The sequence below is a fragment of the Lolium perenne genome, chromosome 2 (assembly GCF_019359855.2).
Source record: "Lolium perenne isolate Kyuss_39 chromosome 2, Kyuss_2.0, whole genome shotgun sequence".
Lineage (NCBI taxonomy): Eukaryota > Viridiplantae > Streptophyta > Magnoliopsida > Poales > Poaceae > Lolium > Lolium perenne.
In genome coordinates, this window is record NC_067245.2 from 331,085,141 (window position 1) to 331,109,166 (window position 24,026).

General features: G+C 45.4%; 1 long non-coding RNA gene and 1 pseudogene across 1 annotated transcript; one reads left to right on the forward strand and one right to left on the reverse strand.

The window, feature by feature from the left end:
- Positions 1-222: 222 nt before the first annotated feature.
- On the forward strand, positions 223-872 carry LOC139835376 (uncharacterized). Its single transcript, XR_011751180.1, has 3 exons — positions 223-392; positions 495-605; positions 716-872. It is a non-coding gene; the product is annotated as an uncharacterized lncRNA (long non-coding RNA).
- A 7,891-nt stretch (positions 873-8,763) lies between these two features.
- Positions 8,764-10,509, reverse strand: LOC127323364 (exocyst complex component EXO70A1-like; annotated as a pseudogene).
- Positions 10,510-24,026: the final 13,517 nt, after the last annotated feature.

Genomic DNA, 24,026 nt, shown 5'->3' on the forward strand with positions numbered 1-24,026 from the left:
TTATATTTATGCGGAAGTTAGACATGAGCATCACTTCAAACATTACTATGTAACAGTTCATCTGAGTGAATTGTTCCATCTTTTCAATCTGCGCGAGCTCGACAAATCTATCATCAGTTGCTACGTTCTGTAAGTGATTTATTTCTACCCCATCTCGTTCATTGCCTGCAGTATATATATATTATCCTAACTATATTGTTGTGTACGCTATTATGCAGAATGAAGCTTAGGGAATGCAGAATAAGGAACATCCATGATGTTGGGTTCATTGACCCACAAATCGTTAATGGATATGTGTTAGAAAAACACCCCGCCGATGTGGAGCAAGACCTCTGGCTTTTTCTTACAAAGCAGGAACTCAAAAGTGATATTCTATTTCCTTACCATTTTGGGTGAGTGTTTCTGTCTTGAGCACATTCTCTTTTTTTTACTCCATGCATGGTATGTGGCTAATCGATGAGTTATGCATGACTGTGCATGTATCGTGTCCGCAGGTTCCACTGGATTCTGCTAGTAATTCAATTTCACACCTCCACAGTTCTCGTCATCGACTCTCTGAATATGGATCCAAAGCTTTGGGTCAACATGAGAAAAATGATGCAAAAGTAATTATTTTCATTCATTTGCGCTCTATATCGATCGGCCTATTTCGTTCATTTCCTAATATCAAGTAACTAATAACTCTCTTGTTCATTTAATTTTCTTTGCCTCGTAGGGTTTGGAGACGGTTCGCAGATGAAAAGGTCGGTGAATTCAAAAAAGAGCTACAATTTAGAAGGTCAGTGACTGGGGATATTCAGCCACCGGGGACCAATCTATGTGGATACTATGTTTGTGAGATGATCCGGAGATACACCTCTGAGCGGCAGCCGTCTGATAACAATATCAAGAGGAATAACTTCCGGAAGCTTCCGACCACTTCAAGAGGAACTAGCAGGATGGTTCATGAGGGAAGTCCTCCATCCTAAAGGAGAACACTATCACGAGGACGTAGAACTTCTGATGCAGTAAATTATGTATGGAAACTTGTTCAAAATTGTATATGGTCATCCGATATTGAATATATATTGTATATTCCTCTTGAATTCTTTTTGGTTCTAATTTAAAATTTGTTTGAAATTGTACATTCATATGCATGTATGTAGTACCGTAGAATATGTGAAACTCCTTCAAAATTAAAATAAAACACAAAAGAAATAAAACAATACAAATTAAAAAGAAACCAGATTTAGGGGGGGGGCTTAAACCCTAAACCTGCGGCGGCCTTTAGTCGCGGTTGGCCAGAAGAACCGCGACTAAAGGTCCTCCGCCCCGACGGTCGCCTGGCGCCCACGTGGATGGGCCTTTAGTCGCGGTTCGTAAGCAACCGCGACTAAAGGAGGGAGGGCTTTAGTCGCGCTTATTTAATCCCGGTTGCGCAACCGGGATTAATGGCAGTTGCCAAACGAGACTAAAACCCCTTTTTCTACCAGTGTTCATTGGAAGTGGTGTACTTTAGATACTTCACTTTCCAAAACTACGGCCAGGTTTTTACTTCTCCATCAGCTCCGTTGATCCTTCACCACGTGCAGTCTATGATAAACTTTGTGCTTCAGTTCATGTTGTCGGAAATTGTTGGCAAACCCGTGATGGTGAGCAGTTGGTGCACAGATTGTCAGTTTAGCACTTCAGCTCAAGAATGACATGATATTGACATCAATCCAGGCAATATATATTTATAATTCACAGTTAAGAAGGAGGCTTCACAGTTCGGCCTAGGGGACCAAAAAGTTCACAGCGGTGTATCAACTATAAACAATGATTATTTTGGCTGGTCTGGATTATAGTGACGCATAATAATCAGATTCGCACTAGAACTCTTAAATAAAACTGTAAGAAGTACAAATAGGTAATGGATATTCTAGTTCAATATCAGATATAACTATTTCATGTTCTATTACAGGTCCTTTTGTATGTTCTGACGTGGAGGGCATATATGCAAGCTCAAGTTTCACTGAAGTAGATGAAAATAAGAGTGTATAGAGTCTGATCAGAACTAAATATCCCAACCATCTATTTAAATTGACGCGTAAGCATAATGTTGAAGCATTTGACATGAAATAATGAAATCACATCAAAATGCATACCCGTAGATTATGGCTGTGTGCATCATAGCTATGCAGAGGTCGAGTGTAATTGCTTTTTATGAGTAATAAAGCGTCCATTATTAAAAAAAACCTATCTGCTGCTTAAGCTACCGACGACATTCAGAATACAACTTCACTTCAAAGGAAAAAAAAAGTACTCCGGGGTCTTATTTACATGGTGAATCTGTTCGATACTTCAACTAGTTTACCAGCATAAGTGATTTACATGATCTCATGGTCGAAGGACTATGTAACTATGTATCGAAAGCTTATAGCAAATGAACTTAATGACATGATCTTATGCTACGCTTAATTGGGTGTGTCCATTACATCATTCATATAATGACATAACTTTGTTATTAATAACATCCAATGTTCATGATCATGAAACTATGATGATCTATTAATCAACAAGCTAATTATACAAGAGGCTTACTAGGGATTTCTTGTTGTTCACATAACACACATGTATCAATGTTTCGGTTAATACAATTATAGCATGGTATGTAAACATTACCATAAACTCAAAGATATATTATAATAACCATTTTATTATTGCCTCTTGGGCATATCTCCAACATCCTTTGCATACTTTGCATATCCCTATTACTTCTTGGTTTTTCTCTGTGTGAAGTTCTTGAGCTTGTTGCTAGCTTTACAACAAGCCCAAGTTTATCGAAAACGGAATCCGCATGCATCTTCTATTGCGTTTTCGAGGTTGGGTGATTTTACCGGTTATTCATGATATAAGATTCTACCTTTTATATTCATGATAAAATCCCCTCCTACAGACTTGTGTGTTTTCACTTTCTATTGGATAGCATTTGTTGCTATGTTCCAAACAAAATTGGTTTCATTCGAATCGGAGTTCGGGAGCATTTATTATTAAAGAAAAAGGAAAAGGAGAAAGGACAAAAAAGAAAAAAAGGGGGAAGGGGCCAGCCGGCCGGCCCACCCGGCCGAGACCGGCCCGGGCGCCTGTGCCAACCGGCTGCGTCCAGTGGGCTTCCCGGCCTGGTCCGGCCCAGGAGCCGGCGCCGACCGGGCCGCCCAGCGCGTCGCCCAGCCCGACCGGGCGCACCGCGCCGGCTGGGCCTCACGCCCCCGCGCGGCCCACTCGCCGGCTCGCCCCCGCGCGACCGATCTCCTCTCCACCGCGCGCCTACTGCCTCGCCCGGCTGCTGGGCCGGCCCGACCGGACCCCCTGCTGGGCTCCTCAACTCCAAATCCGGTCGGCCGGCCTGGCAACCGGCTGGGCCTATTTTCTGACTATTTTTCCTGCGCGTTTTTCTGTCTTTTTCCCCCAACGGTTATATTTTCCCGTTAGCTAGAAATATGCTTCTTCCACCTTGAGCTGAGCCTGTTCTTCCCCTTTCTTCACCTACATTGTTGCTTTTGGAAGAACTTGCTTCCCCTCTTGATACCCCCCATATTTCTTGCCCATTTCTTGAGGATTTGAGAGAGGAGATCTAGATCTACAATCCCCACCAATCAATTTCTCCTCTAAGTGAGGGGAACCCTTTGGATCTAGATCTTGGAGTCTTTTGTTGACTTTCCCTATTGTTCTTCCTCTCCAATCTCATCTTAGCATTTGTTGCTTGGGTGAGATTTGAGTGTGAAGGACTTGAACACTTCTAGTGTTCTTGCTTTCCATCATTGCATAGTGTTGAGCTCTCCACCACGATTAGTTCGAGTGAGAGACCGTGAGCTTGTTACTCTTGGAGGGAGACCTCCTAGTTGGCTTGGCGGTTGGTGCTCCGGTGATCTCTTCAAGAAGATTGTGAAGAGGCCCGGGCTTCTCCTTCGTGTAGCTTGTGAAGTGGTTGTGGAGCTTGCCATCTCCGGAGCGGAGGAAAAGCTAACCAGAAGGAAAGGGTCATTATCCTTCGTGGGTGTGGTTCGGAGAATAGGGTGAGCCTTCGTGGCGCGGGGAATCCTTCGTGGACCTCCACTCCTCCAAACGTGACGTACCTTCTTGCAAAGGAAGGGAACACGGGAATACATCCTCGTCTTCGCGTGCCTCGGCTATTTCTATACCCGAGCTCTCTTTCCTTGTGATAGCCGTCGTGCTTGAAGTACATATATCTTGCTATCACTTGTGCTACATATATCTTGTGCCTATCTTGCTTAGCTCTAGTTGTTATTGTTACACTTAGTTGAGCTTATCATATTTAGGGTTTGTGCTTGTAAACTAAATGGTAGTTTAATTCCGCATTCTTACAAGACAAATCCGCAAGAGTTTTTAATTGCCTATTCACCCCCCTCTAGGCGACATCTCGATCTTTCAATAAGGCTCTTGCTAATGCTACAGTAGAGCTTGTTTGGGTTCAATCTTTGCTACAGGAGCTTGGTATTACACAAGCGCAACCTCCCGTGTTATGGTGTGACAACATAGGAGCGACTTACCTGTCATTGAATCCGCTGTTTCATGCAAGGACGAAGCATATTGAGGTTGATTTTCACTTTGTCCGTGAGCGTGTTGCTAAGAAGCAACTTCAGATTCGGTTCATCTCCTCCAAAGATCAAGTTGCTGAGATATCTTCACCGAGACACTCACATTGCCATTGTATGAGCATTGTCGACGCAATCTCAATCTTTTGTCACCGGTTGATATTGAGGGAGGGTGATAGAATACATGTTGGCATAGGACACGTATATGTGTACACCTTGTATTGTAATCATGTGCCTTTATATATGAGAAGAAAATAGCCGGCCCTTGTTGTGCCGTGCAACCCCAAATTCTTTCCTATCTCTAATATATTATATACTAAAAGCACAATACGTGGTTCTGAAATAGAGGCGCCACGTTAAACCACATCATTCTAATTATTTTGTCAGTTAGATCTAAAATTTACGGCTAGGATTTCCCGGTTTTACGTAACATGTACATGCCAATATTCTTTTAGACGTATAAACCTGTCACGATTGGTGGACCCATATTGTTGTTTGTTATTTGGTAGGAAAAGAAAAAATGATTTGGTATCTTATCTTATGCATGGACTACTTTAGATCTAAATAAAACTGCCACGTCTGTTAACAAAGCAAAAAAAAACGTGTACTATGGTAGTTGCAAGAAAACTGGCTGGAACGTGTGGCCGTAACTTAGTTGTATGCCTCCATTGTATCAAAAGAAAAGAATCTTCGTATATTTTAAAAAAGATTTAAAGAACGTATATGCGAATACCGGAAAATTTCGTTCGGTATTATTTGTTTTCGATGGTAACCAGTAAAAATAGTTTCCGCCAAAATATCAAAAATACCAGCTCGAAAAAATTATGATCTAGATACATCTATAATTAGATAAATCTAAAACATGTTTCTGGGACGGAGGAAATACATCTCTTCTCATTTTCACAACACGGTTGATTTTCTCAATCTACTTCCATCGTGCCATTTAAATAATAATTATTGCCTCCCATCCATGCCCACACTTCGTGCACATCTTTTAAATAACAACAAAGTATATTTTATCTCACATGCTCTAAAAAATATGATTGTAACACATGTAGATGTGAGTGAGTTGTAGATTTACAAACTAATAAACAACTCTCATTTCGTAACAAAAGATCGTTAGTGAATTTCACCAAGTATAGATCACATCAACCTTGGCCATAACAACATCTTTCTTCGGCAAATATGCTAATAAAACAAATTTATTGAATATTGATAATTTAATTGGGGTTTTTAGAAATAAATATATGCATGATCAATTTAAACTTAGGACCATCATATATGGCAAACGTGAGAGTTCTAGCACAGCGGCGCGGCATGATCTAGGGCGCTCCTTTAAATCAGCATGGTGGTGCTTTTCCACACACAAAAAAAGTTGTCACCCCTCCCACATGAAAAATACCCTTTCAGCTTACATTCTCCATCACACCACGGGGTAAGTGCTTAAACGCTCGGCCCTTCAAATATCCCAAACTTTAATACCATCGCCTTACTAAGAGGTAAAAGGATATACGAATGTGCCAATTTCTAAACTGACATGTATATTTGCAGTTAGGTAAATAAATAAGAGGAAAAAATTATTTTAACTTAAATAATATGAAGCTGGCATGCATAATATTGTCTATGCAACAAGTGATTTCCTCGCATTGCGAGGGCCACCTTGCTAGTTATGTTAACAGCCCATTCGTTCGGCAAGACAAATGGCCTAAACAAGCACAATACGTGGTTCTGAAATAGAGGCGCCACGTTAAACCACATCATTCTAATTATTTTGTCAGTTAGATCTAAAATTTACGGCTAGGATTTCCCGGTTTTACGTAACATGTACATGCCAATATTCTTTTAGACGTATAAACCTGTCACGATTGGTGGACCCATATTGTTATTTGTTATTTGGTAGGAAAAGAAAAAATGATTTGGTATCTTATCTTATGCATGGACTACTTTAGATCTAAATAAAACTGCCACGTCTGTTAACAAAGCAAAAAAAACGTGTACTATGGTAGTTGCAAGAAAACTGGCTAGAACGTGTGGCCATAACTTAGTTGTATGCCTCCATTGTATCAAAAGAAAAGAATCTTCGTATATTTTAAAAAAGATTTAAAGAACGTATATGCGAATACCGGAAAATTTCGTTCGGTATTATTTGTTTTCGATGGTAACCAGTAAAAATAGTTTCCGCCAAAATATCAAAAATACCAGCTCGAAAAAATTATGATCTAGATACATCTATAATTAGATAAATCTAAAACATGTTTCTGGGACGGAAGAAATACATCTCTTCTCATTTTCACAACACGGTTGATTTTCTCAATCTACTTCCGCCGTGCCATTTAAATAATAATTATTGCCTCCCATCCATGCCCACACTTCGTGCACATCTTTTAAATAACAACAAAGTATATTTTATCTCACATGCTCTAAAAATATGATTGTAACACATGTAGATGTGAGTGAGTTGTAGATTTACAAACTAATAAACAACTCTCATTTCGTAACAAAAGATCGTTAGTGAATTTCACCAAATATAGATCACATCAACCTTGGCCATAACAACATCTTTCTTCGGCAAATATGCCAATAAAACAAATTTATTGAATATTGATAATTTAATTGGGGTTTTTAGAAATAAATATATGCATGATCAATTTAAACTTAGGACCATCATATATGGCAAACGTGAGAGTTCTAGCACAGCGGCGCGGCATGATCTAGGGCGCTCCTTTAAATCAGCATGGTGGTGCTTTTCCACACACAAAAAAAGTTGTCACCCCTCCCACATGAAAAATACCCTTTCACCTTACATTCTCCGTCACACCACGGGGTAAGTGCTTAAACGCTCGGCCCTTCAAATATCCCAAACTTTAATACCATCGCCTTACTAAGAGGTAAAAGGATATACGAATGTGCCAATTTCTAAACTGACATGTATTTTTGCAGTTAGGTAAATAAATAAGAGGAAAAAATTATTTTAACTTAAATAATATGAAACTGGCATGCATAATATTGTGTATGCAACAAGTGATTTCCTCGCATTGCGAGGGCCACCTTGCTAGTTCTGTTAACAGCCCATTCGTTCGGCAAGACAAATGGCCTAAACAAGTGCAATGTGGACCGGCCTTCGGTATGTAATGTAGAGCCTCCGTATGACCCCAGCAGCCGCAGCAAAGTGTTCACACTCTTCAGCTCAGCAGGCACAACCCCGTCCTCTTTCCTTCCTTTGTCGTCTGATAAAAAAGCCCCGCTTATGTCTACCTCGACAAAACCGGCAGGAGGAGTACATTTCAAAACCTGGTCAATGCTCGGCCCCTTCTTCGACGTGCAGAATGCACTCCACAAAGGATTGCACTAACTTTCTAAAGAAACCCGGCATGATTAACAGATTGTGTGCTACTGTAGCTCATCCGACAATGCGAAGATGCTCGTCAAAAATCTCCATGGGCGCTCAGTGGACACTAAAGGTTGCTCAAGCATACTCTTCAGTTGAGCTGCTGGCCACGTCTTCTTCAACATACGACGACCATCAGATGACTACTGTGAGAAAATCTTCATTGGAATTGGCGTACTTTAGGTGGACATGCTACTTTCCAAAAATTCCGCCATGTTTGTACCGCTTGGTCATCTCCATTCGATCCTTCAACACGCGCCGTCTTTGATGCTTTGTTGGCTCAGTTTATGTTGTCGAAAAATGTTGGCTAATCCTTGATGGTGATATTTGGTGCAAAGATTAGCCAAATAATGAAATGATATTGACATTTGTTCAGGTAATATTATTAATTCACAGTTAAAAGTGGGCTTCAAAGTTCGCTCTATGAGACTAAAACATCACATTAGTGTAACAACAAAGGTTATTTGGGGCTAGTCTGGATTAAAATGATGCATAATAATCAGATATGCATTAGAACTGTTAAGACTGTAAGGAGTACAAATAATTGATGGATATTTTAGTTACATAGCAGACATAACTATTTCCTGATGTATTCCAGGTCCTTTTGTATGTTCTGACGTGGAGGCCTGGAGGGCATATATGCAAGCTCAAGTTTCACTGAAGTAGATGAAAATAAGAGTGCATAGAGTATAATCAGAACTAAATATCTCAATCATCTACGAATTAAACTGATGCGGAATCATAATGTTGAAGCATTTGACATGGAATAATGAAATCACATCAAAATGCATAGGCCAGTTGATATACTATCTGCTGCTTAAGCTACCGACGAAATTCAGAATACAACTTCACTTCAAAGGGGAAAAAAAGGTAGTACAACCTGAAACATATAACTCCGGGGTCTTATTTACATGGTGAATCTGTTCGATACTTCAACTAGTTTTCAGCCTTCGAATAGCTCTCCCAACATCTCCTCCAATACCTCAGGACTGCTGCCTCCGTGAGCAACGTGTTTCTGTAGCTCCGGATGCTCCTCCAGGTAGTGGCGGTAACCTGAAACAACTCTTGTGGCGATAGCTCCCCGTAGCTCATTTCGGAGCAAAGGGTCTGGAACCTTCCAGAACTTGTGAGCCTGGCACGTTTTGCGAACTGCCAGCTCGAATTTGGCTACTGAAGAGGTGTTGATCCAACGATGGATAAGTCCAGGAAATCTCGATTTCCGTATGCAGGAAAGCACATGTCCCCATGAAACATGGAGATAGCTATGCATGTAATTCTGACATTCACGTGTAAGCTGTATCTTGTCTCGTGCATACCAGGTAGAAGAACGCGATGGCTCACATAGCTGCGCTACGAAATAGGAATTATTGAGCAGGAAGAGGTACTTGAGGCTTGGATCCGAGCATAGCTCTGATTTTCTGGAGAGCAGATCCTTCAGATAATCAATGGTGTCATTTATCAGGCCCTTGAGACCGCTGCTGTTCTTGTGGATCGGCGCAAAGTGATCCAGCACATGTACATGATGTAATTCACCATCAACCGAGCGTTCCTGTGAACCTCACCTCTTCCTCGCAGAATCTCTATGGCCCACAATTCGTCCTCCTCCACGAGTGTCCTCGCCTCCTTCATCGTGCTGAATATGGCACTTTTTAAGCTGTTCCCTTCTCTCGCCAACGAGCTGCGTATCTCGTTGAATATGATTCTGCTTTCCGTATGCATCGGAACCGGTATAATCATGTATGATGTGCAGACACATATGTACATACCTAGCACGGTATGTAGCTTCTCTGTCTTGAGAAGAGGGACGGCAGCATCGACGAAGGCGAGCATCCCGGTGATGCTAGCTTTGCCAAACCGTGCGACTCCCTCCAGCTCGTTATGGTCAGGAAACACCAGCTCACATATACAGTGGATGATCACGGTGAGACCCCGGATCCACCTCGCGACCAAGTCTTGCAACGACGAGGCCGACTTGTCTTGGAGCCAGAGCTGCCCCTGTGAGCCATGCTTCTCGCGAATTTGGAGAACCCAGTCGACGTCGAGCTCCAAGAACCAACTCTCAAGCACACGATTCGGTTGGTCAGGAGATGCGTTGTTGAATGCCTTGACCATGCGCTGGGTGTACCCGTCGCTGACCATTCGGCGAGCGATAGTTTTGAGCTCATGGGTGCAGAGATCCGCTGGGGCGGTGGATTGTGCCGAACCGGAGGAGCAGCCAGAGTTGTGCGACGGGTAAGAGTCCGACGTACGTGAGCCCCTGGAGTAGCTGGATCGGCTTTCACCGGAGTGGGAGTGGGAGAAGAGAGTCGATCTTATCTGCGCTCCGGACACGGCGATGCTCCGGATAAGGTCGAGGTAGAGGCCGCGCGGCGGATAGGCAGCCGTGGAGCCGTCGGCGCTCTCCTCTGGCACGGTAGCAAGCCGCCCTGCCATGCTGTGATGCTGAATGCTACGGTGTGGATGGACGCTCTTTTCTGTGTGTGTGTGTGTGTGTGTGTGTGGATGGACGCCCTTGCTCCTAAGGAAACTATGAGAGATGCAGGGCCGAGACAACGGAATGGGTACTATACGCCGGAACGTGAGGACGATCGGCTAAGTACATGACCTGGGTGCCGAGTCAACGGGCAACCCCAAATGATGGAGCGCCAAGGTAGCAAACGGCCAAACGAGCAGCTGTCAAACGCGTCGACCCAGTTTCCAGGAGCTTAATCGGATGAATGGCCGCTACTACCAAACAAAAAAAGAAGGGACAGCAACAGCCGCTACTGACAGCAACAACACCTCTACCCCCGGGCCACCGCCCCCCTCCCCGGACCCTAAATAGGCACCAGCACGGGTGCTCAATACAGGAACATGCAAGGTCCCGATGGCTAACAGACCTGAATACCGTCGGCACAGGCTGTGCCGACGGCTGCCATTGGTACTATAGGGCATCGGCCCAAGGGAAGACATCGGCACAGCCAACAAAGCCGCCCACACAAGGGAAAACGTCGGCACAGCCACCAGGCCGACAGCTAGATCGAGCCGTCGGCACACGTGTAGGTGGGCTTGCCGGCTGTCTAACGGCCATTTGCCTGGCAGGTTCTCTGCCGACAGCCAAACCGAGCATGTGCCGACGGACTTTACTCAACCACTTATTCTTCCACTTGGAGCGCAAACGCTCGCGGTCGAAAAATGGGTCTGCACCCCCGACCAGTGGTCTGACACAAAATGACCGGCATGTTCGTGAGGACCTCGCAAACGTAGCTCAAATTTGCATCGTGAATGCTGCTGCGCGTCCTGTGGCCTGTCTGGCAGCAGGTGCTTCGGCCATATCGCTTCCGCGAGTGCCGCAACATTCGCCATCAATGGCGCCTCGTCTTCAGAGGCCGCGCTAGGTCTGGCGGGCGATGACTGGCCTTCTGCGCCGCCATCAATGGCACACGCCTTTGTGTCCCGCGCATGTCCATCGAAGAGCACCAGCAACATCCTATCATCGCCCACACCTCCCTGGCCACACTTGCATCCAAATACAAGAAAAGGAACGACAACAAGGTAGGTTGTCGCAGGCATCGAAGGAGGAGAAATTGCGGATAAGGGTCCCCCTTGTTTCCTTCATCGCCCGGATGTTCTACGAGAACTGGATGCCGTGCCAGGCCAGTACAAGAAACAGAGCATGTAGAGACGCCTAACTCCAACGGGGCGACGCATTTCGGACGTCCAAATTGTCCGCGAGTGTCCGTTTGTGTCGCCCCGCGAATGCGAAAATGACCGCTAGGCGCAGATTGTCCGTTTGCGTCGGGGAACAACCCAGCGGTCCGACGCATTTTGGAGAAACCCTGGAATCCATCGCTTTGAGGTTTTGTTTTCAGAACTGCTTCTTCTTTTCCTTCTTCCAAGAATCCAACCAGATGTTACTGCCCATGAATCTTTGAAACAACATGGACAACAAAGGCGAAAACAAGTTCAAGTGATCATGCATGCTTTGTCGAATCCGACAAGTTCAAACATATTTAACTTACAAACTAGGAGAACAAACGTGAAAACTAACTAATTCTTGACCTTCTTGTTAGAAGGCCCCACCTCGTCGTCCTCACGAACGCGCCTCCTGCTTGTCACCTCCTCCTCCGAAGAGGTACTGCCGGTCCACGCGTCCGACGAGTTTGAGTTCCCCTCCGACGAATGGCCATTGGGGTCTTCCTCGTCGTCGATGAACGGACGACGAGCCTCCGCATGCGCCTGCGCCTGCGCCCTCGCCCGGGCCCTTGCCTTTGCCGCGTCGTCCGACGACTCTAGCGCCTCCAGCCGTGCCCATCTTGCGTCAGAGTCCTCCTCCTCCTGGCCATCGAGGCCAACGGCGCCCCCTCCTCCGCGCCCTCCGTCAGCGGGGAGCTAGGGTTGCTCGGCGTCGCAGCCCTATCCTGGCGGCTTCCCCTCGCTGTCGGTGTCTGATGGCAATGACAGGTTGCTCATGGTGGCTAGCCTATGTTGGAGAAGAAGAGGAATGGAAGCCGGTTGGACATGAATTACAGCAGGTGCAGGGGTTATATTCAACGGGGATTAATAGCGGCGCGTATAACGAAGAGGCTTGCGGTTGCTCTTCCGCGGCGGTTCGGCGCTCCATTCTGGTGGTTGGAGCGTCGATCGGCGCGGTTGCCACTCCGGCGGTTGACCTCGACCGATCTATGAAGGATCACCGTGATTGTAGATCACAGTAACAGATCTAAGAAAATCAGGACCGTGAACACCAAGAACTTGACAAGAATAGCAAGCAATGGCGACAAACTCCTTGCAAACATCTATCCGAACCATATCCTAATGAAACCCTAGCTGATCTAATCCGCATATCGTCGCAAATGCCTAATCATGGCCTGTTCTGGCACAACGAGTACGAAGGTGAGAAGACGAGGTCGTTACCGTCATTGTTCCGATCGAGGACGAGGTCGAGTTCGCAGCCAAACTCAAGATATCGATAAAGACCGCGGAGCAGGTTGCGGCCGATGTCGCGGTGATGCTCGCCGTCGTCTCCTCCTCTGATATTGGTGCTCCTCCTTGCGACGGTGCGGCGGATTGGTCGGCTGGAGGGGAACCGCCTGGTGATGTGACAGTTTGGGAAGGGGGGTGAGGCAAGTTATGGCGCGTGTTCCTAAAGGGACACGGCGTTTCCGTCTTCCTTCTCCACGCATGCAACCTTCTCGCGACAACGGGCCTAGCTCCATAGAAACTGCCAGTCCGGGCGTTTCTCCAGGGTGTTTTAAAACCTGGTTCGTGCGACCTGCAGACAACCAAATGGCTCGTTTTACTTCTCAGCCCATACAAAAAAAAGCCTCTGCAGTCTACCAAACACGCCCAAAATGATGGGGCGCCGAGGTCGAAAACGGCCAAACGAGCAGCTGTCGGACGCGTCCACCCAGTTTCCATGAGCTTAATTGGATGATGACCGATACTGTCCAAGAAAAAGATAAAAAAGTTAGCAACAACCGCTGCAAAATAGGCGCTGGCACCAGCCCTATTGGGGCGCATGCACTCCTCCCTCCAGTTAAAGAGGGGTTGCCCACACCGGCAGCCTCCAAAAACAAACTCTCATTTTTAAAACCACTAAATTTAATAGAAATTTGATTTAAATTTAGGTTTTTTTTACAAGAGTTTGAATGAAATTTGCCAAAACTAACTAAACCTAGATCTGGCTGCCGCACCTGCCATCGAAGGGCTAAAGTTCAGCGCGTTGCTGTCCACGTATTTGGCACCATCTAACGACGAGGAGAAGCCACTCGGCTTGTCAAGGAGGTGGATAATAGGGCCACTCTCATTCCAGGAGCTTAGTTGGATGAACGGTTTCCGCTACTACCATAGAAAAAGAAAAAAAAGATAGCAACAAACGCGCTACTGACACTACTAGAAAAGGAATCTTTCTTTCGGAGCTGTCCGGAGCATTAGTCTCGATCGCGTTTAGAACAGGAAGTAATATGATCATTAGTCTCGGTTCCAAACGGTTAGGACGCCGCATGGTTTTAGTCCCGGTTCGAATGGGATTTTAGTTACGGTTTGAATGGGATATTTAGTCCCGGTTGAAGACACCAATCGTAAATAAAAGGGTTGCAGCACGTGCGAGGCTCTTTAGTCCCGGTTGGTGTCCCCAGCCGGGACTAAAGGTTTACCTTTTAAAGGTCTATCCTTTAGTCCCGATTAGAGACATCAACCTGGAATAAAAAATTCTGGGTTTTTTTTTTGGCTCCACTGGTGATGGGCATATGGCAAATAATAGAGGTGTAAAGAGAAGTGTGGCAAATTATAAAATGCCCCCACCCCCTGGAACCCTATTTTTAGCTTTGTAAAATACAAAAGAAAATGATGAAAAATTCAAAATTAAAAATCCTTTTAGATGTAGGTTGGTAAGGTGATCGAGTTATTAAAATAACAAACATGATTTTTGACTTTTTTTTGCAAAAAAAACTGTATTTTTCGCTAAAATGGCAATATATTTTGCATACAAACACGAAAAAATGTTTAATATATAAAAATATATCTACGCGGAAAGTTACATCCGATTTCACCGGCTATGCCCGGTCAGGAAATTTTTAGATTCTTAAACTGCCAAAGGGAAATATGAAAGTTTCAGATCTAGGTTTTGCAAAAAATTATGGTTATTTATTTAGTCAAGATTATTATTACTTTATTACGTTTTTATTAGAATAATTATTGGGAATTGAAATAAAAATCGTTACCAAGAGGTTAATAAGATTGATATGAAACTAATATCAATAACATGCGTGCAAAGTACTTGGAAGCGAGACGGAAAAAACTCAGAAATTAAACGTGCTAGTGCTAGAGCAGTTTGAGGATGGATGACTGATCGGAAAGTTTGACCACGAGTAAGTAATTCGACTAGAGAAGTGTCCTGGCTTACACAAACTCATTATTTGGATGAATGCATAAGAGAGTCTGCTGTGATGAATGGTATACATGTCCCTTCGGGGTCATCCGAGAATGGTGTACGCTGAAAATTCTAATATGCTTTTTTTCTAGAAAAGATCTTGATGCTTTGTTGGTCCAGTTGTTGCTGTGCAAAAGATGTTGGCAAATTTGTTCTGGGGAAGGAGTTGGACAAATCCGTGGCGTGAACGCAGAGCTTAAAATGTCAAGCATATTAGCATCTATGTTTTTTCTTGAGAGTAGTTTATCATGTTTACCACGCGATATTAACATCTATCTTGTTAACCTATTATACAGGTTTCAACATTCAAAGTTAAAAAGTTCTTGAAGTTCACTATATGAGACAAAAATAACTTTCACATTGTGTATGCACAATGCTTATTTCGGCTGGTCTACATTATCATGATGCATTATATAAGCATTAGAGCTCTTATAAATTATAATTGTAAGAAAATATATAAATTTGTATTGTCAGTTATTACACAGCTACATAGAAATTATAACTATTATTTCAGAAAGAAAATGTAAATACTAGGTGATGTTCTTTTCACATTCCTGTAGTTCTTATGTTGGGAGCATAGTCAAACTGGTCTTACTGAAGTAGATGAAAATAATGAGCATAGAACCTTGTATAATGATATAATCCAATCCCAATTCTTTATTACAAGTTTTACGGTGATTGACATTTTTAATAACCATCCATCCACCCTGATCTAACGGTGATAAATAGATGGAACCAAACTAGCGGAACCAAAAATATGGGACCGGAACCAAATCACGTGGGACCGGAACCTTTAATATATTTTATGAAAATTGTAAAAAGCGATCATCCTTTTGAGAGGTCGAACCGTTGGATGAGCTTTGCACACATCTTAAAGTCGCTCAACTAGCAACTAGTAGTGGACATCCCGTTTGTTTCACCGCTCATCCTCTCTCTCGCTGACGGGAATCTCTCTCTCCCGGCGATCTCCCGCGTGGCTGTCTGGGCGGCACCACGGAGCCGGCCGCCGGCGCTACGCGAGGAAGGAGGAGGGTGTCGGTGTTTGGGCAGGCATCCGCGGCAGGTAATCCGCTGTGGTCGGCGGCGCAACTTCACACCTCACGTAAGATCGTCCTCCTCTAGTTCTTTCCCCTTTTCTTGATTGTTTCAGCGAATCTGCTTTCTTATTTTAAGTTTAAGAGCTGAACCTCCTTGCAAATGAATGGACTATCTGCATCAAAGTCAACACTACCATTAGTATTTGGTTCTTCTGATGAATTCGGTTATGCAAATATGTTGTACAATCAGCAGCTGATCGAAGCTGGTTTTATATCAAGTAAATTAGTACACTGTGGCACCCGATCTGCACATGTTGTATACTCTACTGATTTCCTAGAGGAAGATTCAGGATGTTGCTCATTGTAGTAATCCAAATCTTGGAAGAAGTCAGGACCTCGAATGCAGTTGTTGCCTTCTGACAAAGAAACTGTGACTCTGAGGACAGGGAAACTAGATTTAGTAGCGTAGGAGTCCTTACTAGGTTAAAGCTCAGTTCATAATGCGCCTTCCTTCTACATGTGATGCACCAATATAGGTATTTGGCATGCCATTTTTGGAACCACCTTTTTTTCGAACCCGGTGACCATTCCAGCAGAGAAGCAATCAATATTCTGTGTTGGCTCATTTTTTGCATTTCTTGAATTTGCTGAGCATGTTGTTATGTCTTCTGACAAAGATTCTTTCTCAAAACAAAAATTAGGAAAGTTAAAATTATAGATGACACTCGCTTAAATCTGCTTTGGTTGAATCTGATTCGGGTTTTTCAAATTGTAGGTTGGATGAGTTCACTGGAAGAAGGCCTTTGTGGTTGAGTTGGTGAACACCCATATCTAGTGTTTTTTGTTCAGTAGCTACCAGTTTCATAACGATGCCTTGCAGTATATGTGCAACGGCAAGTCATCCCCATCAATCAAGCACAAACAATCCTCTGGACTAGAAGATTATGAGAAACACCTGTTGTCGACTTGTACATCAATGCCTAGAGCTAGTCTGCTACTCCCTCCATCACAGTATACACGGCGCCTCTCCAAAATCTCTAGGACCAAGGTGGAAACTGATTGGCTGTTTATCCTGGGCGCAAGATGTGGGATTAGGTTCGGTAGTTAGTGAGCTACGCCTAATTACGCGAGAAATTAGCACCTAGTAACCCCCCAGTCAATTAACGAGATGTTCCCTCGCATGCAGAGGTGGAGACCCATTTCAGCGGGTTTTTCTCTCCTTCCTTCTTGATCATGTTCACACTTGCATGCACACAGCGGAAAGTAAAAGGAAAGAGCTAAACTTGCGGGCTAATTCTCTACAAACGCCCCCATTAATTGCCTAATCAATCCGCTCCAATTCTTTTTTTTTTTGATTGAAAATGCAGAGCGGAGCTGCTTTTCATTGATAATAGCGGAAAGCAATTACAAGCTAAAGAAAGCATGTAAAAGCGAGAACTAGCTAGGTGTGCAAGACTACAACAAAAAGAAAGCTACTCTAAACAAGGAATACAAATTAATCAGGTTCCCGCGGTCTGTGAAGTAGTTCACACACTCTTTGTCTTCCTGCTCTCAGCCAAAGGTCAGCTTCGCCCAGGATTGTCGCGATGATACTTGCCATCGTGTCCGCTCGAGCCTGGAAAATGCGCTTGTTTCTTTCCTTCCACAGCGACCACCAGACCAGCTGCGTGAGGGAGTTCCAGCCCTTGTGCTTGATTTTGGGAAGCATGTCTCGCGTGGTTGACAACCATTCCAGTAGCGATTGATCCTGGCTTGGAAGGAAACATGCGGGCAGATTAGCCATTGGCAGAATAATGCACCAGACTTGCAACATCATCGGGCAAGCACCGAGCAGATGTTGCGCCGTTTCATATGGCGCCGTGCATAGGGTGCATCCATCATTGTGAGGCCAACCCCTCTTTGCCAGCATGTCGGCTGTGAGACACCGTCCCTGAACAGCCAGCCATGCAAAGATCCGGCAGCGCAAGGGGGCGTCGCTAGCCCAGATGCAAGATGTGTAGCTTGTTTGTGTTGAACCAATGAATTGCACGACGTAAGCTGAAGCAGCCGTGTATGTGCCGTCTGCTGTCCAACGCCAGGAGACAGAGTCCGGTGTTCCAGGCTGAAGGGCAACACCTTGCAGTTTCTCCCAGACCGCAACCATCTCAATCACCGCCAGGTGTGGCAGGTCCCGTTTCAAGTGTCTGGTCCAACGCTGATCAAGCATGGCTTGGGCGATGGTCAGTTTCTTACGTGTGCACATCTTGAACAGATTAGGGGCCATCTCCTTGATGCACATGCCGTCGAGCCAACGATCTGACCAGAAAGAGAGGCGCTCGCCATCCCCTAGGTGAAAAATCACAGAGGCTGCGAAGAGTGACCGCACCTTGTCGTCAATGGGTAGAGGGAGGCCTTGCCACGGCTTGGTCGGAGCCATCCAAGTCTGCCATAACCAGCGCATCCGCAGCGCGATGCTGGCAGCCTGCAGATCGCGGACACCCAGGCCACCAAATGTTGTCGGCCTGCAGACGGTTTGCCACTTGACTAGGCACTTGCCACCAGGAGCCACCTCGTCTTTTGCCCAGAAAAAACCACGGGAGAGCTTGTCCATGGCCTTGGATAACCAAACCGGAGGAGCAATAGAGAGCATCTGGAAGATAGGCATGGCCGCAAGGACGTGCTTCACCAAGATCAATCTAACATCAATAGAAAATGAGCCTTGGATCCAACCCTTCACCTTGCTGTTTAACTTGTCGAGTGCCGGCTGCAGATCACACTTACGCAGACGCCTGTCAGACAACGGCATTCCAAGGTAGCGACAGGGGAATTGCGCAACAGGGCAGCCTAGAGTTACTGACAGGGCGTCCAGGTCAATGTCGTTGCAATGAATGGGCGTGAACGTGCTCTTTGCGAAATTGGTGTGCAGTCCAGTGGCCTCACTGAAGGCCTGTAGCATGGCCTTGATCATCAGGAATTCAGAGATCTCAGGACGGATAAATATCACTACATCGTCAGCATACAAGGATACTCGGTGCGGTAAGGGGCGGCACCCAATCTGCTGCAATGCTCCAAGGTTGTCTGCAGCAGCGATCATTCTTGCAAGGGAGTCCATGACAATGTCGAAGAGGAGCGGCGACAGTGGGTCGCCCTGCCGAAGGCCGCGACAGTGATGTATGGTCTCGGTTAGGCAGCCATTCACCAAAATTTTGGTGGATGCCGAAGCCAGCAGTGCTGCTATCAGATCTCGACAATGTAAACTGAAACCTCTCGCTTCTAAGACCTCAAGGAGAAATTGCCAGGACACCGTGTCAAAGGCCTTCTCAATATCGAGTTTGAGCATGATTGCGGGGGTTTTGGACTGTCGGAACAACTTTGCTTGACTTTGAACATAGATGAAATTATCATGAATTGACCTTCTTTTAATGAATGCATTCTGGCAAGGGCTGACTAGCTCGTCCATCCTGGGGCTCAGCCTGATGGCAAAAACCTTCGTTACTAGCTTGGCGAAGAAGTTGATGAGGCTGATTGGTCTGAATTCACGGGGGTGAGCTGCAGCTGGACTTTTCGGTAACAAGATGAGGGTGGCGTCATTTAGTAGCTCCATCCGGTCAGTGCGGCATGTCTCAATAGCACGAATCGCACGCATGATATCAGCAACGATCACATCCCAAGATTTCTTGAAGAAGAGTGCGGTGAACCCATCTGGGCCAGGGGCCTTGTCGTTGTGCATCTCCATCAACGCAGCTTTAGCTTCTTCAGATGAGATTGGTAGGTCCAGCTCACTTAGGTTGATTGCGTCCAGTCCAAGGAACTGGAAGTTCAGGGAATGAGGTCGGTCTTTTTTCGTGCCAATAAGCTCATCGAAATACTTCCAGAGGGCATCCTCTTTTTCCTCCTGTTCAGTGAACACTTGTCCCTCGAATTCAATTCTATGCAGATAGCTCTTCCTCCTCCGAGCGTTTGCTTTCGAGTGGAAGAAGCGAGTGCTTGCATCCCCGTCGCGGAGCCAGGCAATCCTCGACCTTTGTCTCCACATGGAGCGTTGCATTGCAGCGATCCCAAGGCCATTCATCTTGAGCATGGACCTGAATCTCAGTTCCTCCTGGGATAGGCTCCTGCAGTCCATCGCTTGATCAAGTCTGAATATCAGCTCACTGGTGATTGCTGCACGCAGTGCAAGGTCATTAGTAAAATTGGCACTCCATCTCTTCAAGCATCGAGCAGTTGACGCAAGCTTGTGATGCAGGTTGACAAAGGCATTCTCTTTTGTAGAGCAAGCAGTCCAAGCATCAGCGATTACTTGAAGAAAATCATCTCTGGCGGCCCAATGATTTTCGAAGCGAAATCTCCTAGAGTGGCAGAAACTAGCATTACATGTAAGCAACATTGGACAATGGTCAGATAGCTCGGATGACAGTGCTTGCATATAGCAATTGGGGAAAGCAGCATCCCAGCTATCATTAAATAACAGTCTGTCCAACTTGACCATAGTGGCCTCAGCCTGTTCATTGCTCCATGTATATCTGCGTCCGTATAGATACAGATCCTTAAGTTGCAATTCGTTTATGAAGGCCCGGAAAACAGCCATTGTGCGCCGGTTGAACCGATTGTTATTTTTGTCCTCAGCCCTAGCAATCAAGTTGAAGTCACCAGCAATAAAAAGAGGGACGGCAGGCTGGAGGGAGCTCTGAACAAAAGCTTTCATATCAAAGACAACGCTCCAATTCTAAAAATGCATGGTTTTGGAGATGCGCCGTGTATACTGATGGAGGGAGTATGTAGTTCCTTGTCAAGTTTTTTAATGAACTCTTAATTAGGCTCATTATTTGCTCCAGTCGTCGACTTGTATATGTTTGTTGTGTCCCAAATTGTCCATAATGTTGCCGGCTTGCTAAGAACTATTGGTAATGGTAATTCAGAGACAATTTTCAAGCAAGTTTTATTTTTCGAGAAAACGCAAAAGCTTGCATTTCGATGCATTGATAGAGAAGGTCTAATACAAGCCTAGAGAGGTCACACCCGAGTACAACGCGACACACTACACATTAAACTGTGGGGAGCAATGCCGCAAGCCCTGAAGCCCCCACTGTCGCCCACGATCGAGCAAGCAGTGAAGGTAGGGTCGTGCGCCATCGAAGATGATAGCGTTGCGCCGCTTCCATAGCCACCAAGCCGCTTCCATAGTGAAGGTCGGGTCGCGCTCCATCGAAGATGATAGCGTTGCCCAGGTTGCACGGCCGCTTGGAGGAACCGTGCGAGGAACGGAGGCTAGCGTATGGTGGCCGTGACCTAGAGGAGCTGACGCGGAGGCTCGGGGTGGTTCGGGAGCATTGGAGGATCTTGGAGGAGACGCTGCAGAGGTGCCACGACCAGTTTGACGTAGAGCAGCTGGGCGCGGAGCTGGCAAACAATGGTGTTCTTCAGATCGGTGACACCAGCCAAGTCGCGCCACCATCGGCTTGAGGATTTGTCGATAGTTCAAACACGCACATACAAACATAAGCATTATTATTTATTCAATAATTCATCCACCTGCTTTCCAACTTGGAATGATCTGCCAAAGTGATGACAATATCATTACCACGTTAACTGAAGCAGTTCTGTATATTTGCTGATGTTACTGCAAACCCAAATACAGTGCCTCTTGGGGACTAATTAAGTTTGCTTCTGTAACTTGGGATATCACAATCTCCTTCCATCTAGTGGTTCACTGCATTAAGCTTGCTTGCTCAAACAAACGGAGAAAAACAAACACTGCAGTAACAACTTTGAAACTGTGGTTCTAGTCTAGTTCACAAGGCTAATTCACAACATTAGACAGGCAGAAGCCATCATCATCACTCAGGGCGAGATAAGATTTATCAAGAGCGAGCACTCACATCATCTGCTGTTCAAGTGATCATTTCAACCTCCTTTCAGAGGAGGCTCATCATCTGTTTCAGCGACAAAAGAATTATCACGAGCGAGCAGGCAACATCATTTGCTGATCATCAGAGGAGGATTTAGAGATTGGATCAAACTTGAGAGAGCAAACTCTATAATTATTTACTAAGTGGGAAGGGTTAACTAAGCCACCGTGTATGCACATGCATTCTGAAGCAAACTCAGGATCAAAGCACATGGCTGATGCTTCAAAAAATTGCACTTTGAAGCAAACAAAACGGCAGAAATCTTCAGCGACAGACACAACACGAGAAAATAACCAAACTTGCTGAGCCATATCTTCCGGCATATCACATAAAAAGTAAAGATTATTATTTTTTAATCACAGTATGATACTGGTATTGTGGTTGGCGGCTCAGATCCTGCCGGGAAGAGATCGGCGGCGGCCAGCATCCGACGGGATGAGGAGAGGGCAGCGTCTAACATGGCTGCTGCAGGTGGATCGGAGGACTAAGGCGGCACAGAGGATCTGGTGGAGGATGCGGCGGCGGCGGGCAGGAGGATGCGGTGGTGGGTGATGAGCCGGCACGCTAGGAGGATGCGGCGGCGGCGGGTAGTCGCTGAGATGAAAATTATATTTTGACTTGGCAGATGACTTTATACGTGGAGACAATTGACCGCTCGCATATACGTTCTTAGGGTGAAAGCATCATAAAAATTACAACTAATTTTAATCAACGGTCAGGAAAATTCTAAGATTGACGGAACCGGACGGAACCAAAGTTCCGTGCCAATCACCGCAAAAGAGCTTAATTTATATATGAAGTGGAGGCAGAAGCAAAATGCGAAGTATTTTGACACAGAATCAAAAATACAGTCAAAATATACCCGCGAATTGTGGCCAGTTGATATAATATCTGGCGCTTAAGCTACCAACGAGATTCAAACTACAGCTCACTTCAAAAGGGAAAAAAGATCCATATACAGTGTGATGCAAATAACTACGCCGAGCAATGGAAAGGGGTGGAACCCCGGTTGGAAAAACAGTGTGATGCAAATAACTCCAGCCTCTTATTTGTCGGGTGACATTGTTCGACGCTTCAAGTAGTTTTCATCTTTCGAATAGCTCTCCCAACATCTCCTCCAAATCGTCAGGACTGCTACTTCCGCCATTAACCTGTTTCGCTAGCTCCGGATGCTCCTTAAGGTAGTAACGGTAACCTAAAATGACTTTCTTGGTGATAGTTTTCCGTAGTAATGATCGAAGTCGGGGGTCTGGAACCTTCCAGAACCTCTGAGCCTTGTATACTTTATGAAACACTGATTGGAATTTAGCAAGTGAAGTGGTGTTGAACCAACGACCGAGCGGTCCAGGATAATGCGATTTCGGTATGCAGGACAGTACAGGTGCCCAAGAGACATATACATAACTATCCATGAACTGTTGGCATTCAGTTGTGAGTTTCCAATCGTTTCCAGATTCGCATGGCTTAGTCAGTTCTGCTACGAAATGTGAATTGTTGAGCAGAAACAAATACCTCAAACTTGGATCCGAGCATATCTCCGATTTTCTCAGGAGCAGGTCCTTTAGATATCGGATCGTGTCATCTCTCCCGTGAGGAAGGCGTCCACTGCTGTTGATCGATAGGAAGGTCGAACCGGCCTCTGCTTCACCCAAGGACACGATGTAGTCGGCAATCAACCGAGTGTTCATATGAACCTCACCTCCTCGTCGAGGAATCTCGATAGCCCAGGAATCGTCGTCCTCAATCAGTGTCCTCACCTTCTCCATCGTTTTGGGTATGGCCTCGCTTAGCTTGTTCACTAATCTGAACAGCGAGAAGATTATGCCTTCTTCGTCCGACTCCAAACACATGTTGGACTTCTCTATGTTGTGCAATGCTCTGCAAACGCATATATACATGTCTAGCACGGCCCGCAGATTCTGGACCTTCAAAGCAGGGACGATGGCGTCGACGAAGATGAGCATCTTGGAAATGCTCGCTTCGCCAAACCGTTCGGCTGCCTTCATCTCACAGTTAGTGGAGAGCAGCTCAATCATACTGTGGACGATCACGGTGAGACCTCGGATCCACCTCTCGACCAAGTCTTGCAACGACAGGGCCGACCTGTCTTGCAGCCGGAGCTGCCACTGTGAGCCATACTTCTCGCGGATTTGGAGAACGCAGTCGACGTCGAGCTCGAAGAACCAAATCTCCAGCGCACGGTACGGGCCGCCATTGATTCCA